The sequence below is a fragment of the Ambystoma mexicanum genome, chromosome 13, assembly GCF_040938575.1.
Source record: "Ambystoma mexicanum isolate Mex_15411 chromosome 13, UKY_AmexF1_1, whole genome shotgun sequence".
In the NCBI taxonomy this organism is placed as follows: Eukaryota; Metazoa; Chordata; class Amphibia; order Caudata; family Ambystomatidae; genus Ambystoma; species Ambystoma mexicanum.
Genome location: NC_090938.1, coordinates 819,998,876 through 820,017,695, shown reverse-complemented (window position 1 = coordinate 820,017,695; position 18,820 = coordinate 819,998,876). Strand labels below are relative to the sequence as shown.

General features: G+C 50.8%; 1 pseudogene; it reads left to right on the top strand.

The window, feature by feature from the left end:
- Positions 1 to 14,943, top strand: part of LOC138522065 (antigen peptide transporter 1-like) — a 149,712-nt pseudogene extending 134,769 nt beyond the window's left edge.
- The last annotated feature ends 3,877 nt before the right edge of the window (positions 14,944 to 18,820 follow it).

Below are 18,820 nucleotides of genomic sequence, written 5' to 3'. Positions count from 1 at the left end.
TAGGGCAAGTAGAGCCTTCCTCACCCAAGCTAGCTGCATCATCATAGCCAACGCCCTAATACTATCCAGACTGGACTATTGCAACGCCATGTACCTAGGAGCCAACAAATGCATAACCAACAAACTACAGACACTACAAAACAACGCTCTCAGAACAGCCCTCAACCTACCCTCCAAGGAACACATCTCCAACAAAAGGAGAGAACACAAATGGCTTAAAATCCACGACCGCATCTCCCTCAAAACGGCATCACTCACCTACAAATGTTTAAACAACGCAGCCCCCCCCTATCTCGCATCCAGAATAAAGAAAAAAACGTCCACCCGCCCCACCAGATCGATTAATTCCTACTGCCTGCAGGTACCCAATTTCAGACAAAAGAAAACCGGCGGCAGCAGCTTCCCTGTCTTGGCAGCCCAACACTGGAACGCCCTCCCACTCTACATTAGGACAGACCAATCCTACTATAGCTTCAGGCGAAACACCCTCACTTGGCTGCGGGCCAATGATCCTCACGACTAACCCTGCCATCTAATCTGATCATGCCAGTGCTATAACCTGACTACCATGCACAGCCTTAAATATGTAAATATGTAAATGCAACCGAACTGCCCCTATGCACAGCACTAATTATGTAAATTTGTAAGCTTTCGCTCAATTATATGTATATATGCACATCCCACACAATGTAACTGTAAATGTAATGCTCTTTTTCTCATGCCTATCTTATTCTGTAACCAAGTTTTTATGTAATCCTATCTTCCTGACCTCTGTTGCGCCTTGTTACCTCTGGGTTTTGCGCGCTATACTAAATAAATAAACAAACAAACAAACAAACAAACAAACAAACTTCAAAGAACATCTTACCCAATCGCTGATTGCTCCACTCAACCCCTTCCCCCACCTTCTGAAGCCCCCCTGCTCCACTTATTCATTCCAGCTGCTCTGCAACACCCACGCTGCTGTATGGTGCCCCCTATGTACAGCGCGTCAGTGCTTCCCAGCTTATCTTGCCATTTATAAATAAGATACATAGATGTGTGATGGAGATAACCACAGTAGTGTGCAAGGCCCCACTCCACCTGTCCCCAAACCAGAGCGAACATACAGAACAAGAACATTAAAATGTGTCATTTTGTGTTTCCCACCGCCATGTAGAATGTAACACAAGCAGGTTAGGGTTAGTTTTGCCACTTTGTAGGGAGGGTTAGGTTGCTGAATACACAGAGGGAATGTAGTACATGCTGGGGTGCACAGTTAGGTAGGGTATACATGTAAAGCAGCGTTATAAATGGCAAGAGAAGCACCATTCTTCCCTTTGCAAGGCCCTGCACAGCATATGGCTAAGAAGGCATAGCATTGTAGTAGAAATTATCGCTGGTCCATGATGGTGTCCAGGCGGCTGAAAGTGCCAAGGCTGAGAGAAGAGGGGGATAGCTGAAACTACACATCCATGATGGTGTCCAGACGACTGAAAGTGCCAAGGCTGAGAGAAGAGGGAGGAGAGCTGAAACTGCACATCCATGATGGTGTCCAGGCAGCTGAAAGTGCCAAGGCTGAGGAAGAGGGAGGAGAGCTGAAACTGCACGTCCATGATGGTGTCCAGACGGCTGAAAGTGCCAAGGTTGAGAGAAGAGGGGGATAGCTGAAACTGCACGTCCATGACGGTGCCCAGACGGCTGAAATTGCCAAGGCTGAGGGAAGAGGGAGGATAGCTGAAACTGCACGTCCATGATGGTGTCCATACGTCTGAAATTGCGAAGGCTGAGAGAAGGGGGGGATAGCTGAAACTGCATATCCATGATGGTGTCCAGATGGCTGAAACTTCCATGGCTGAGAGAAGAGGGAGGAGAGCTGAAACTGCACGTCCATGATGGTGTCCAGACGGCTGAAACTTCCATGGCTGAGAGAAGAGGGAGGAGAGCTGAAACTGCACGTCCATGATGGTGTCCAGACGGCTGAAAGTGCCAAGGCTGAGGGAAGAGGGAGGATAGCTGAAACTGCACGTCCATGATGGTGTCCAGACGGCTGAAAGTGCCAAGGCTGAGGGAAGAGGGAGGATAGCTGAAACTGCATATCCATGATGGTGTCCAGATGGCTGAAACTTCCATGGCTGAGAGAAGAGGGAGGAGAGCTGAAACTGCACGAATATGCCTTTCTCATGGTTCCAGTTTAGCTAAACGACAATAAAGTTCGTTTTGTTGCTAGCTGACAGAAATATACCCAGTTTTAATTGCTATCGGGAAGTAAGTAATGTTGCCAATAACACACTAGCAAGATGCATCCACAGCGCCTCCAATTGCAGTGAATGCAGTTCAACGCACGCCCGCAGAACACATTAACAGATTGAATACATTGAAGGGAACAGGTCTCATACACTGGCCTCCAGCTGCAATGAATAAGCTGTACATGGCATGACCCAATTGCAGCAAACGCCTCTAGGCAGCAGTATGTATCAGAAGGGAGTACGGGACAAGCTTTCCGAGGTTGAGCAAACTGGTTGGGAGATTGAGACCTGGCGTGGAAAGATGAAATGGGAGTGCGTTTGATAGTTCTTTGGCCAAGGCAACGTTTCAATCGCTCCTTTCCCACCACAAGTTGATTGGATTGTTGTGCATAAGTGCAACACACAAGGCCACATCAGTAACAGGCACCAGTAACACCCAAGGCCACATCAGCGACAGGCACCAGTAACACCCAAGGCCACATCAGCGACAGGCACCAGTAACACCCAAGGCCACATCAGCGACAGGCACCAGCAACATCCAAGGCCACATCAGCGACAGGCACCAGACAACACCCACGGCCACATCAGTAACAGGCACCAGTAACACCCAAGGCCACATCAGTAACAGGCACCAGTAACACCCAAGGCCACATCAGCAACAGGCACCAGTAACACCCAAGGCCACATCAGCGACAGGCACCAGCAACACACAAGGCCACATCAGTAACAGGCACCAGTAACACCCAAGGCCACATCAGTAACAGGCACCAGTAACACCCAAGGCCACATCAGCAACAGGCACCAGTAACACCCAAGGCCACATCAGCGACAGGCACCAGCAACACACAAGGCCACATCAGTAACAGGCACCAGTAACACCCAAGGCCACATCAGCAACAGGCACCAGTAACACCCAAGGCCACATCAGCGACAGGCACCAGCAACACCCAAGGCCACATCAGCAACAGGCACCAGTAACACCCAAGGCCACATCAGCGACAGGCACCAGCAACACCCAAGGCCACATCAGCGACGGGCACCAGTAACACCCAAGGCCACATCAGCGACGGGCACCAGTAACACCCACGGCCACATCAGTAGCAGGCACCAGTAACACCCAAGGCCACATCAGTAGCAGGCACCAGTAACACCCACGGCCACATCAGTAACAGGCACCAGTAACACCCAAGGCCACATCAGCAACAGGCACCAGTAACACCCAAGGCCACATCAGCGACAGGCACCAGTAACACCCAAGGCCACATCAGCAGCAGGCACCAGTAACACCCAAGGCCACAGCAGTAACAGGCACCAGTAACACCCAAGGCCACATCAGCGACGGGCACCAGCAACAGCCAAGGCCACATCAGCGACAGGCACCAGTAACACCCAAGGCCACAGCAGTAACAGGCACCAGTAACACCCAAGGCCACATCAGCGACGGGCACCAGCAACACCCAAGGCCACATCAGCGACGGGCACCAGTAACACCCAAGGCCACATCAGTGACGGGCACCAGCAACAGCCAAGGCCACATCAGCGACAGGCACAAGTAACACCCAAGGCCACATCAGTAACAGGCATCAGTAACACCCACGGCCACATCAGTAACACCCAAGGCCACATCAGCATCAGGCACCAGCAACACCCAAGGCCACATCAGCGACAGGCACCAGTAACACCCAAGGCCACATCAGTAGCAGGCACCAGTAACACCCAAGGCCACATCAGTAGCAGGCACCAGTAACACCCAAGGCCACATCAGTGACAGGCACCAGTAACACCCAAGGCCACATCAGTAACGGGCACCAGTAACACCCAAGGCCACATCAGTAACAGGCACCAGTATTGTAACGATGTCGGCATGTTGTGGTTCCATCCATTTGGAGCACGGTCCGATGATGCGTGGGACATGACGTCTTGCATAGTAGGAGGGACCATGGGCAGGCTCAAAGATAATGAATATCCAATTAGAAGAGGTCATGTATATAACAATATAGGTGATTTTATTTCAGCAACCAATGGCAGCTTGTGAATATTGTGTTTATGAATATGATGATGTCATCTGGTTAGTCTTTTCCCCCGGGGTCACCTGGAAGTAATTGAGGACGTCTGTGGACCTTCTACCGGCCGATTGCATCAATAAAGCTGGTTTCCTCCTGCACCTTGGGTTGCTCTCTTATTTGGTTGGTGTGCATGACTGGGATCTCCTTTACACATAAAAGAACAAGTATAATGTACACCTGATTCTTCATGAGCAAGCCGTAACCTATGCCGTGCTAAGTCTTAGTGCTGGGAATTGCACTGCACTATGCCTTGGTGCTGGTGATTGCACTGCACTATGCCTCGGTGCTGGTGATTGCACTGCACTATGCCTCGGTGCTGGTGATTGCACTGCACTATGCCTCAGTGCTGGTGATTGCACTGCACTATGCCTCAGTGCTGGTGATTGCACTGCACTATGCCTCGATGCTTGTGATTGCACTGCACTATGCCTCGGTGCTTGTGATTGCACTGCACTATGCCTTTGTGCTTGTGATTGCACTGCACTATGCCTTTGTGCTGGTGATTGCACTGCACTATGCCTCGGTGCTGGTGATTGCACTGCACAATGCCTCAGTGCTGGTGATTGCACTGCACTATGACTCGGTTCTGGTGATTGCACCTTAGTGCTCGTGTTTGCACTACACTATGCCTCAGTGCTAGTGATTGCACTACACTATGCCTCAGTGCTGGTGATTGCACTGCACTATGCCTTGGTGCTGGTAATTTCACTGCACTATGCCTCGTGATGGTGATTGCACTGCACTATGCCTCGGTGCTGGTGATTGCACTGCACTATGCCTTGGTGCTGGTAATTGCACTGCACTATGCCTCGGTGCTGGTGATTGCACTGCACTATGCCTCGGTGCTGGTGATTGCACTGCACTATGCCTCGGTGCTGGTGATTGCGCTGCACTATGCCTCGGTGCTGGTGATTGCGCTGCACAGTGCCTCGGTGCTGGTGATTGCACTGCACTAAGCCTCGGTGCTGGTGATTGCACTGCACTATGCCTCGGTGCTGGTAATTGCACTGCACTATGCCTCGGTGCTTGCGATTGCACTGCACTATGCCTCGGTGCTTGTGATTGCACTGCACTATGCTTCGGTGCTGGTGATTGCACTGCACAATGCCTCAGTGCTGGTGATTGCACTGCACTATGACTCGGTTCTGGTGATTGCACCTTAGTGCTGGTGTTTGCACTACACTATGCCTCAGTGCTAGTGATTGCACTACACTATGCCTCAGTGCTGGTGATTGCACTGCACTATGCCTTGGTGCTGGTAATTTCACTGCACTATGCCTCGTGATGGTGATTGCACTGCACTATGCCTCGGTGCTGGTGATTGCACTGCACTATGCCTTGGTGCTGGTAATTGCACTGCACTATGCCTCGGTGCTGGTGATTGCACTGCACTATGCCTCGGTGCTGGTGATTGCACTGCACTATGCCTCGGTGCTGGTGATTGCGCTGCACTATGCCTCGGTGCTGGTGATTGCGCTGCACAGTGCCTCGGTGCTGGTGATTGCACTGCACTAAGCCTCGGTGCTGGTGATTGCACTGCACTATGCCTCGGTGCTGGTAATTGCACTGCACTATGCCTCGGTGCTTGCGATTGCACTGCACTATGCCTCGGTGCTTGTGATTGCACTGCACTATGCTTCGGTGCTGGTGATTGCACTGCACAATGCCTCAGTGCTGGTGATTGCACTGCACTATGACTCGGTTCTGGTGATTGCACCTTAGTGCTGGTGTTTGCACTACACTATGCCTCAGTGCTAGTGATTGCACTACACTGTGCCTCGGTTCTGGTGATTGCACTGCACTATGCCTTGGTGCTGGTGATTGCACTGCACTATGCCGGTGATTGCACTGCACTATGCCTCTGTGCTGGTGATTGCACTGCACTGTGCCTCGGTGCTGGTGATTGCACTGCACTGTGCCTCGGTGCTGGTGATTGCACTGCACTATGCCTCAGTGCTGGTAATGCACTGCACTATCAGTCTGTGCTGGTGATTGCACTGCACTAAGCCTCGGTGCTGGTGATTTCACTGCACTATGCCTCAGTGCTGGTGATTGCACAGCACTATACCTCTGTGCTGGTGATTGCACTGCGCTATGCCTCGTGATGGTGATTGCACTGCACTATGCCTCGGTGCTTATGATTTCACTGCACTATGCCTCGGTGCTTGTGATTGCACTGCACTATGCCTCGATGCTGGTGATTGCACTGCACTATGCCTCTGTGCTGGTGATTGCACTGCACAATGCCTCAGTGCTGGTGATTGCACTGCACTATGACTCGGTTCTGGTGATTGCACCTTAGTTCTGGTGTTTGCACTACACTATTCCTCAGTGCTAGTGATTGCACTACACTATTCCTCAGTGCTAGTGATTGCACTACACTATGCCTAGGTGCTGGTGATTGTACTGCACTATGCCTCTGTGCTGGTGATTGCATTGCACTATGCCTCGGTACTGGTGATTGCACTGCACTATGCCTCGGTGCTGGTGATTGCACTGCACTGTGCCTCGGTGCTGGTGATTGCACTGCACTATGTCTAGGTGCTGGTGATTGCACTGCACTGTGCCTTGGTGCTAGTGACTGCACTGCACTATGCCTCAGTGCTGGTAATGCACTGCACTATGCCTCAGTGCTGGTGATTGCACTGCACTAAGCCTCGGTGCTGGTGATTACACTGCACTGTGCCTCGGTGCTGGTGATTGCACTGCACTATGTCTAGGTGCTGGTGATTGCACTGCGCCTCTGTGCTGGTGATTGCACTGCACAATGCCTCAGTGCTGGTGATTGCACTGCACTATGCCTCAGTGCTGGTGATTGCACTGCACTATGCCTCAGTGCTGGTGATTGCACTGCACAATGCCTCAGTGCTGGTGATTGCACTGCACTATGACTCGGTTCTGGTGATTGCACCTTAGTGTTGGTGATTGCACTACACTATGCCTCAGTGCTAGTGATTGCACTGCACTATGCCTCGGTGCTGGTGATTGCACTGCACTATGCCTCAGTGCTGGTGATTGCACTGCACTATGCCTCTGTGCTGGTGATTGCACTGCACTATGCCTCTGTGCTGATGATTGCACTGCACTGTGTCTAGGTGCTGGTGATTGCACTGCACTGTGCCTTGGTGCTAGTGATTGCACTGCACTATGCCTCAGTGCTGGTAATGCACTGCACTATCCATCTGTGCTGGTGATTGCACTGCACTAAGCCTCAGTGCTGGTGATTGCACTGCACTATGCCTCGGTGCTGGTGATTGCACTGCACTATGCCTCGGTGCTGGTGATTGCACGGCACTATACCTCATTGCTGGTGATTGCACGGCACTATGCCTCGGTGCTGGTGATTGCACTGCACTACACCTCGGTGCTGGTGATTGCACTGCACTACACCTCGGTGCTGGTGATTGCACTGCACTATGCCTAGGTGCTGGTGATTGCACTGCACTATGCCTCGGTGTTAGTGATTATACTGCACTATACCTCGGTGCTGGTGATTGCACGGCACTATGCCTCGGTGCTGGTGATTGAACGGCACTATGCCTCGGTGCTGGTGATTGCACGGCACTGTGCCTCGGTGCTGGTGATTGCACTGCACTATGCCTGAGTGCTGGTGATTGCACGGCACTATGCCTCGGTGCTGGTGATTGCACTGCACTATGCCGGTGATTGCACTGCACTATGCCTCTGTGCTGGTGATTGCACTGCACTGTGCCTCGGTGCTGGTGATTGCACTGCACTGTGCCTCGGTGCTGGTGATTGCACTGCACTATGCCTCAGTGCTGGTAATGCACTGCACTATCAGTCTGTGCTGGTGATTGCACTGCACTAAGCCTCGGTGCTGGTGATTTCACTGCACTATGCCTCAGTGCTGGTGATTGCACAGCACTATACCTCTGTGCTGGTGATTGCACTGCGCTATGCCTCGTGATGGTGATTGCACTGCACTATGCCTCAGTGCTTATGATTTCACTGCACTATGCCTCGGTGCTTGTGATTGCACTGCACTATGCCCCTGTGCTGGTGATTGCACTGCACTATGCCTCTGTGCTGGTGATTGCACTGCACAATGCCTCAGTGCTGGTGATTGCACTGCACTATGACTCGGTTCTGGTGATTGCACCTTAGTTCTGGTGTTTGCACTACACTATTCCTCAGTGCTAGTGATTGCACTACACTATTCCTCAGTGCTAGTGATTGCACTACACTATGCCTAGGTGCTGGTGATTGTACTGCACTATGCCTCGGTGCTGGTGATTGCACTGCACTATGCCTCAGTGCTGGTGATTGCACTGCACTATGCCTCGGTGCTGGTGATTGCACTGCACTATGCCTCAGTGCTGGTGATTGCACTGCACAATGCCTCAGTGCTGGTGATTGCACTGCACTATGACTCGGTTCTGGTGATTGCACCTTAGTGTTGGTGATTGCACTACACTATGCCTCAGTGCTAGTGATTGCACTGCACTATGCCTCGGTGCTGGTGATTGCACTGCACTATGCCTCAGTGCTGGTGATTGCACTGCACTATGCCTCTGTGCTGGTGATTGCACTGCACTATGCCTCTGTGCTGATGATTGCACTGCACTGTGTCTAGGTGCTGGTGATTGCACTGCACTGTGCCTTGGTGCTAGTGATTGCACTGCACTATGCCTCAGTGCTGGTAATGCACTGCACTATCCATCTGTGCTGGTGATTGCACTGCACTAAGCCTCAGTGCTGGTGATTGCACTGCACTATGCCTCGGTGCTGGTGATTGCACTGCACTATGCCTCGGTGCTGGTGATTGCACGGCACTATACCTCATTGCTGGTGATTGCACGGCACTATGCCTCGGTGCTGGTGATTGCACTGCACTACACCTCGGTGCTGGTGATTGCACTGCACTACACCTCGGTGCTGGTGATTGCACTGCACTATGCCTAGGTGCTGGTGATTGCACTGCACTATGCCTCGGTGTTAGTGATTATACTGCACTATACCTCGGTGCTGGTGATTGCACGGCACTATGCCTCGGTGCTGGTGATTGAACGGCACTATGCCTCGGTGCTGGTGATTGCACGGCACTGTGCCTCGGTGCTGGTGATTGCACTGCACTATGCCTGAGTGCTGGTGATTGCACGGCACTATGCCTCGGTGCTGGTGATTGCACTGCACTATGCCGGTGATTGCACTGCACTATGCCTCTGTGCTGTTGATTGCACTGCACTGTGCCTCGGTGCTGGTGATTGCACTGCACTGTGCCTCGGTGCTGGTGATTGCACTGCACTATGCCTCAGTGCTGGTAATGCACTGCACTATCAGTCTGTGCTGGTGATTGCACTGCACTAAGCCTCGGTGCTGGTGATTTCACTGCACTATGCCTCAGTGCTGGTGATTGCACAGCACTATACCTCTGTGCTGGTGATTGCACTGCGCTATGCCTCGTGATGGTGATTGCACTGCACTATGCCTCGGTGCTTATGATTTCACTGCACTATGCCTCGGTGCTTGTGATTGCACTGCACTATGCCCCTGTGCTGGTGATTGCACTGCACTATGCCTCTGTGCTGGTGATTGCACTGCACAATGCCTCAGTGCTGGTGATTGCACTGCACTATGACTCGGTTCTGGTGATTGCACCTTAGTTCTGGTGTTTGCACTACACTATTCCTCAGTGCTAGTGATTGCACTACACTATTCCTCAGTGCTAGTGATTGCACTACACTATGCCTAGGTGCTGGTGATTGTACTGCACTATGCCTCTGTGCTGGTGATTGCACTGCACTATGCCTCGGTACTGGTGATTGCACTGCACTATGCCTCGGTGCTGGTGATTGCACTGCACTGTGCCTCGGTGCTGGTGATTGCACTGCACTATGTCTAGGTGCTGGTGATTGCACTGCACTGTGCCTTGGTGCTAGTGATTGCACTGCACTATGCCTCAGTGCTGGTAATGCACTGCACTATGCCTCAGTGCTGGTGATTGCACTGCACTAAGCCTCGGTGCTGGTGATTGCACTGCACTGTGCCTCGGTGCTGGTGATTGCACTGCACTATGTCTAGGTGCTGGTGATTGCACTGCGCCTCTGTGCTGGTGATTGCACTGCACAATGCCTCAGTGCTGGTGATTGCACTGCACTATGCCTCGGTGCTGGTGATTGCACTGCACTATGCCTCAGTGCTGGTGATTGCACTGCACAATGCCTCAGTGCTGGTGATTGCACTGCACTATGACTCGGTTCTGGTGATTGCACCTTAGTGTTGGTGATTGCACTACACTATGCCTCAGTGCTAGTGATTGCACTGCACTATGCCTCGGTGCTGGTGATTGCACTGCACTATGCCTCGGTGCTGGTGATTGCACTGCACTATGCCCCTGTGCTGGTGATTGCACTGCACTATGCCTCTGTGCTGATGATTGCACTGCACTGTGTCTAGGTGCTGGTGATTGCACTGCACTGTGCCTTGGTGCTAGTGATTGCACTGCACTATGCCTCAGTGCTGGTAATGCACTGCACTATCCATCTGTGCTGGTGATTGCACTGCACTAAGCCTCAGTGCTGGTGATTGCACTGCACTATGCCTCGGTGCTGGTGATTGCACTGCACTATGCCTCGGTGCTGGTGATTGCACTGCACTATGCCTCGGTGCTGGTGATTGCACGGCACTATACCTCATTGCTGGTGATTGCACGGCACTATGCCTCGGTGCTGGTGATTGCACTGCACTACACCTCGGTGCTGGTGATTGCACTGCACTACACCTCGGTGCTGGTGATTGCACTGCACTATGCCTAGGTGCTGGTGATTGCACTGCACTATGCCTCGGTGTTAGTGATTATACTGCACTATACCTCGGTGCTGGTGATTGCACGGCACTATGCCTCGGTGCTGGTGATTGAACGGCACTATGCCTCGGTGCTGGTGATTGCACGGCACTGTGCCTCGGTGCTGGTGATTGCACTGCACTATGCCTGAGTGCTGGTGATTGCACGGCACTATGCCTCGGTGCTGGTGATTGCACGGCACTATGCCTCGGTGCTGGTGATTGCACGGCACTATGCCTCGGTGCTGGTGATTGCATTGCACTATGCCTCGGTGCTGGTGATTGCTCAGCACTATGCATGCATCCTGTTTGACGACAGTGCATCCCCGGGAGGTGGGGGTAAGTGGGGAGGAATTGCTGCTTCCCTGCCTCCATGCGCCGTCCATCTAATGGTGAAAGCATTGAGACATGAGTGTGTGCTAAAAATGTTTTCCGCACCCCCTGTGTCTGTCTGTGTGCGTGTGTGTGTGTGTGTGAGATGTGAGGCAACGCCCTGGGGCACCCATGTATACTCCATTACCGTGCACACCTGCAGTCTTTCATTTCTCTTACACACGAAGGGGGTCAAAGGTCAACCATCCGTGCAATAATAAGTATTGGGAAGCGTGTAGGCCTTTTTGGGAAGCAGTGGTTTAAGACATTCTATCTATGGTTTAACTCCCTTTAAAGTGCTCTGAAGCGATCTACATGTATGCTCTTGGCATGAGTGGGAGGCGAGGCTTGTGTCCGGCTGTAAGCCTCTCTACATCTCCCAATGTGGAAGAAACTCCCATCTTCCCATGGGGCCCATGAAGCGCTTGGAAACCCTCTTATGCGCTACCCTCCTCTCTGTATGTCTGATTCCTTCCTATCTCCCTTCCCCAGATGCCGGCGAGAGGGGAGGGCAGCTGTCTGGAGGAGAGAAGCAGCGTGTGGCCCTCGCCAGGGCCCTGATAAGGGACCCCCAGATTCTCATCCTGGACGATGCCACCAGCTCGCTGGACACCGAGAGCGAGCACCTGGTGAGTCATGGGGTCCAAGCAGCGCCTCATATCCTGGGGGGGGGGGGGGTGGAGGATCAGGACGGGGATCCATCCTATCTAGAATGGGATCTCTTGTCTAGAAGCTCATGGTAGGGATGGGGTCATGGGGAGGGCCCAGGACACTTCATATCCTGGGGTGGTGGAGGATCATGAGGGGATCCATCCTGTCTAGAAGCTCATGGTGGGGATGGGGTCATGGGGAGGGCCCAGGACACCTCATATCCTGCGATGGTGGAGGATCAGGAGGGGGATTTCATCCTGTCTAGAGCGGGATCTCTTGTCTAGAAGCTCATGGTAGGGATGGGGTCATGGCTAGTGCCCAGGACACCTCATATCCTGGGGTTGTGGAGGATCAGGAAGGGGATCCATCCTGTCTAGAGCGAGATCTCTTGTCTAGAAGCTCATGGTAGTGATGGGGTCATGGCTAGTGCCCAGGACACCTCATATCCTGGGGTGGTGGAGGATCAGGAGGGCATCTCTTGTCTAGAAGCTCATGGTAGGGATGGGGTCATGGGGAGGGCCCAGGACGCCTCATATCCTGGCGTGGTCGAGGATCAGGAGGGGGATCCATCCTGTCTAGAAGCTCATGGTAGGGAGGGGGTCATGGGGAGGGCCCAGGACACCTCATATCCTGGGGTGGTGGAGGATCAGGAGGGGGATCCATCCTGTCTAGAGTGGGATCTCTTGTCTAGAAGCTCATGGTAGGGATGGGGTCAGTGGTCGAAGTGTACGAAAAGAAGTAGTGGAGCTATGTTCCCTGCCGGCCTGCCGCACTCCCCACAAACCCCATAGCTGCGCCTCTCCCACACACAGTCCAAACCCCCAAATAAACACACCTATTATTTAAGGGAATGTTCAGTGCAGTGCACTGAAGTGCAAGCTTCAATTTCTTCCTACACTTTTATTTTAAAAACGAAACTGTTCCGGAACGGTTTCTTTTTAAAATAAAAGTATAGGAATGGGGAAACTGAAAAATAAAAAGTATAGGAGCACCGCTCCCGCCCACTTCGACCTCTGGATGGGGTCATGGGGAGGGCCCAGGACGCCTCATATTCTGGGATGGTGGAGGATCAGGAGCAGGATCCATCCTGTCTAGAGTGGGATCTCTTGTCTAGAAGCTCATGGTAGGGATGGGGTCATGGGGAGGGCCCAGGACACCTCATATTCTGGGGTGGTGGTGGATCTGGAGGGGGTTCCATCCTGTCTAGAGCAGGATCTCTTGTCTAGAAGCTCATGGTAGGGATGCGGTAATGGGGAGTGCCCAGGACACCTCATATTCTGGGATTAGTGCCCACAGGAGCATAGTCAGAGCTCGGATGGTTGTGCAGAACAACATATGTCTCGACCATCCATTGGAGGCGGGAGAGTCTCCTCCGTGGAGACCTTACAATCTTAGGATGCTCTGGGCCCCCTCAAGCTCCTTATTCATCAGATTCTCAGAGTGGATCGCTAAATCTGATAAGGATCAGTAACTTCCAGAGATTTCTGCTGGAGGAGATCTGCTTGGCTGAAGGGCTTCCGAAGGCCAGTTGCGTGTCTGATAGGGCAAAGTCGGTCAGACACTGGTGTAAGAGCACTAGTGACACCCTCACCTTTCTACACACAAAGCTTGTGATGGTGATTCCTGTGCCAGTGGTTGTAGTTGCCTCTGAAGGTCTTCTGAAGGCCCTGGCATGTCTGACGGGGCAATGTCAGTCAGACACTGGTGTGAGAGTACTGGTGCGTTTGTTCTAACCTGTCACTCTTCTACACCCAGGTGCAGAGCGCCATCTACAGTAAGGAGAAGAAGAGGACTGTGCTGGTGATCGCACACCGGATGAGCGTGGCGGAGCAGGCCGATAACATCCTGGTGCTGTCTGGGGGTGAGATTAAAGAGCAGGGGACACACCAGAAGCTGCTGGAAAGAAAAGGCATCTACTGGGCCCTGGTGCAGAAACAGCTGATTGGCTTCTCTGAGGACCCACCAGACAATGAATCGGTGCAGGCATAATGCACAGCTGTGCACGGCATGGATGGCACCGGGCAATGAATCGGTGCAGGCATAATGCACAGCTGTGCACGGCATGGATGGCACCAGGTAATGAACCGATGCACGCGTAATGCACAGCTGTGCACGGCATGGATGGCACCAGGCTCCAGTGAAAGGAGTCTGTGCACCACATGCTGGCTAAAAAGTTATCAATGTGTTTTTTTTGCTTAGCGAAGATCAAAAATAATTCTCAAGTCCATTGAAAAATCTGAAAAGAATAGGATTTGTGAATAAAATGTGGCCACACGGGTGATTACACCTCCGCCTTCACCCTCAAGCATGGCTCCACAAGGCTTTGCCCCGTAGAAGGCTCCCCCTTTTGTCATCGGGCCATCAATGACTCCCTGGCAGAGTTCAGTGCCCAGGACCCCATCTACCAGAGATATCCGCCTGGGTGGGTCGCCTGCAGGCCAGGTGTCTGCACTGTCAAAGTGCCCCAAGCAAACTTTGACCCACATGTGCGGATACATACCACCATTGCCCGCTTTCCCCTGTGTGTAGGAGACCTTGAATGAGTGCATGTACCCCCATTCTACACATTCTAGAGCGTGACCCCCCTTCAGGTGAGTGGGGGAACTTAGGGTGTGCAGTGGCTGTAAACAGGTGGCCATTTATCCCCATGAAGCGCTAGACGCGCTACTTACGCCCCCTGTAAATATGCCTTAGTTGCAGACCACTAACTGGCCTGCCTTGGTGGTCTTGTCTTACTATAGTTTGCTAAATAATTATGTTCAATATGTTTGAATGCTATTTTGTATAAGGAAATGTTTTCATTAAAAAACTCTATTATTAAATATGGTCCCCGTTTTCAGATGTGTTAGGATCTCTGAGTGTGAAAGGGAATGGTGGGGGGGGGGCATGTGCAGTGTGTTTATAAAGTCAGGTGCAAGACCTGCCTTTTACTCTGCAATTGTGCTCACTTCCAAGAACACAGGATAGTTTCTTTCTAGTTCCTAAAGAGACTTTAGTTCACCCCGTCCCAGATCTATGTGGTGGGGCTGTGAGGGAGCAAAGGTGCCTTTTGGTTGAGAAACCATACAGCGGGATGGGGGTGTTATGTACAAGTCTCTGCATTAGAGCGGTACGTACAATAAATGCTGTGGCGTGACTCCGGAGGAGGGGGAGTCAGTCGCGGGCAGCAAGTAAGTGGTGCCCACCTATACCGGCTCCAGCCCCCTGCCAGCAATGGCTGGAGCGCCTGAAGGATGAAACGCAACAGGGGGAAGGCTCCAATACAGAGCCGGCCTGTGGCATGGGCAGTCTGTGCTGTGGCCCAGGGCCCTGCTGTCAGAGGGGCCCCGCAGGCACCAGTACCTGCCTCAAGTATACCAGGAATAATGTGTTAAGGGGGCCTGTGCGGCTTCGGTACTAAGCTCGCGTGAGGCCACAGTGTCGCCTCCCAACCTCCCGTGGCTCTCTAGAGACCAACACCCATTCCCAGCGGCCCATCAGGTGCTGCAGGACCCTTAATGACTGCTTATCACGTTCTTTCTTCAAACAGAGCATGTAAAGTGGGGGCGATTTACAAGTGATGGCCCATTTAAGAGACCATTGTTTTGGAGGAGAGGTTTGTAGCATTTCTGTCTTAAGAAATTCAAATGGGCGTTTTCATTCTGCAAGCACACATACAGAACAAGTTAGCTGCCTACATCTATGCTCTCCTCCAGGTCAATTACATTATATCAAACAAAACTGTTTTAAATGAGCTACATTATTTTTAGATGTTCATATTTAATGCACCAAAAAGCGTTTCTTTTTGATGGAATTTGATTTTTTCATCACATCATATATGAACCCTGCATTTGCGAAACACTGAAACGCAAACAGGTAACCTTTTCACACACTACATGTTGTTGTTACATGTCGTGAAAATACAAAGGCCATTTTTGCCTTTTGCTGAGTTGCATTCTGGTATTTGTAGTCTCCTAGTCAAGATGAGGAAATAGTACCACAATTGTACACTTTATGCTTAACATATTTCTGTCAGGATTTCTATATTTGAGTGGGTACCTTACTATGGTGTGTGGACTTTTCAAGTCATCTTCATAAAGCAGAGTATTGTTGAAGGCCAGACATGGGGTTGAGGAGGGGAAATGTTGAGAGGGCAAGTGAGTCCTGAATATTTGCCCAGGACGTGGCAAGAGAGGTTGCAATCCTGGAGACTGGTGCAGATATTTTCCCTTTGATTGTGGCCATGTGCTGCATGTCAGGGCACAAGTAAAGGATACATGGGGGTGGACAGTAACATTTTTCAGAGGGTGGACGCAGCCCGCTTGGGTGTTTTTGAGGTCGGCAAGCTTGCTCAAGCATTTGACTACCGGGATGTCACCCAGGTTGTCATGTTTCTAGTGCAGACACATAAAACGTTCATCAAAGCATCCAGTGCAGACACATAAAATGATCATCAAAGCACTTGCTCGTATTGGGATTTTGTTTTCCAGGGAATATTGCACTACATATTGCTGGGTTTAAATGGTGAGCACCTTTTAAACTTTGCCAGCGTATTTGTTGCAAAATCTCCTCTGAGGTTATTTTTCTGTTGTTGATTACTTTTTTGAAAGGTCAGTACTCTTTTGCCTCGTGCACTTTCTTCTAAGGGGAAAGGTCAATTGCAATACATTTGTATCTTTCTCCTTTCACTTTCAGATGTGTTCACTTACTGTGCGTATATTCTTGGGTGCCAGCTTTTGTTTTTTTCTATGGGGGCAAAAGTTCAGACACTGAGTGAAGTGAGGGAGCCGTACTCCTCCCCATGTCAAGACACCACATTTTACTGCACATGTTGCCGCAGGAATAGGAAAGGAAAGAAGACGTGTGATTTACAGGAAAGTCTCAATGTATACATTTATTTATATATTGTGCCTTTGTTAGGCGCTTATACAACAAGTAAATTGTGTTTCATAGCATCTCAGCAACAGTCTCCTAACCAGCTCAGTTGGCTTTGCAACATTCTGCTGTAGGATCCCCTGCTATTCTACACCGGCATACAGTTTTGGCCTGCTCACCCCCTCCAGTCAGGACTCGGGGGGGGGGGGGGGTACATTAATGAGGCTCCCATCTCATTTTGTAGTGAGCAGCACTTGATAAACATAGTTAGTATTTGCTAATTTATTTTGACAGTCAAAATAATCCTTATTTACAGCTTCTGAAATAAAAGCATATTGCTAATTTGGACAATATTTATCTTTTATTTCTTTTTAAAATTGTAAAGCGCACTAAACCCGTAGGCATCTAGGCGCTAGATTGCCCAAATATACAAATGAAAAAATAAAAACAATCGTGAAACTTCTGCAAAAAGAGTAGTGTGTTTCCGTTAGCAAAACACAATTGCCATATTTTTGCAATGCTTTCCAAAGATAGTGTTTTCAAACCAAAGTTTCAAAAGGCCTTTTGCAGAAAGTATTTCTACCGATTACATCTGGGAAGAGATGTGTTCAAGTTTCTGAACTGCAGACTGCTCTCAAATCACAGTTTCGTCACTTAACCAAAGTCAGTGCTCCCGGGCGAATCCTTTTTTCACACTATGCCTTGTCTGCTCAAATCAGAAGGCAAACCAAAAGGGAAGGACATTGATAAGAGTGAACCCATCAGTGGAAATGAAGAGGAAACTCCTGATGAGAAGGAAAAACTGGAACTCCCAGCACTCATCCTGGAGGCCTAACCTGACCATGCCCTCCGGCAAGGGACAGGAAACAACGAGCATAAAAACTCTTCCTCTTTTAAAGGTGCCCCAAATAGATGTTAAGACTGGCAAGCTAATTATTGGAAGTACTCCATATGCCCACTCCCAATTAGTGGGAGCAGAGTTATCTCATTCATAATTGAAAAACCTTGAGGGAGGCTGGTATCACCGCCCCTTCCAAAAATGTTACTTGCCTTAGTGACCACTGGGGAAGGAGGCAAGGGAACACTGACAGAGGAAATGTACAACATTGGATCCTTGTTAACCTACAGCAACCCCCAGGGGTTTGAGGTGAACATTTAAGAAGAATCTGGTGAACACCTGAGGCATTAGAGGAGATATCCTATGACTAGCAGGACTCCTGTCGGCACAATCTCTCCAAAGGAACAAAAACACAGTGCTCAAGCCCCTCGAGCAGAGGAGTAACTGTGCGCAACTCTTGATGCGCCTTCTACCGGATAGGTAGACTTAGGGAAAAACACCCACAGGAGCTGGCTCCCTTCTCTTGAGGGGCAAAGCTCTTAATAAAAGCCATCTGTTCAATAATAATTTGAGATGAAGTCGCACGGGAAGGGGCTTACGTCATCCTGTGGCCATGAAGGTGTTTCATCGATGCCGAGCAGGCAATCGCTCTTATAATCTAGCCCTTCATGATCCGCACATTTTCAAGTGCTAGTATTATAATCCGAACCTGGATTGTATTGTTTTACCTTGAGCCATCCCTCCTCACAAGAGGGGTAATTACGCCGCTCCGTAAGAGCAGAGGCGTCGTCGTTGCTGAGCAGGCAAACAGATTTCATTCAAGTAGCCCAGTACTTGCACATCAAATAGTGAAACTAGAGGTTGCATCCCTCTTTAGCCAGCTGAGCAAACTGGGTTATACATGTCTTAAATACACAGCTACCACTCTTCCTTCGTAGGGTCCTTCCCCTTATTTCCTCTAGGGCAAAGAAGGATATCAAGGACTTTCCAATCAATGTCGAGAGGGT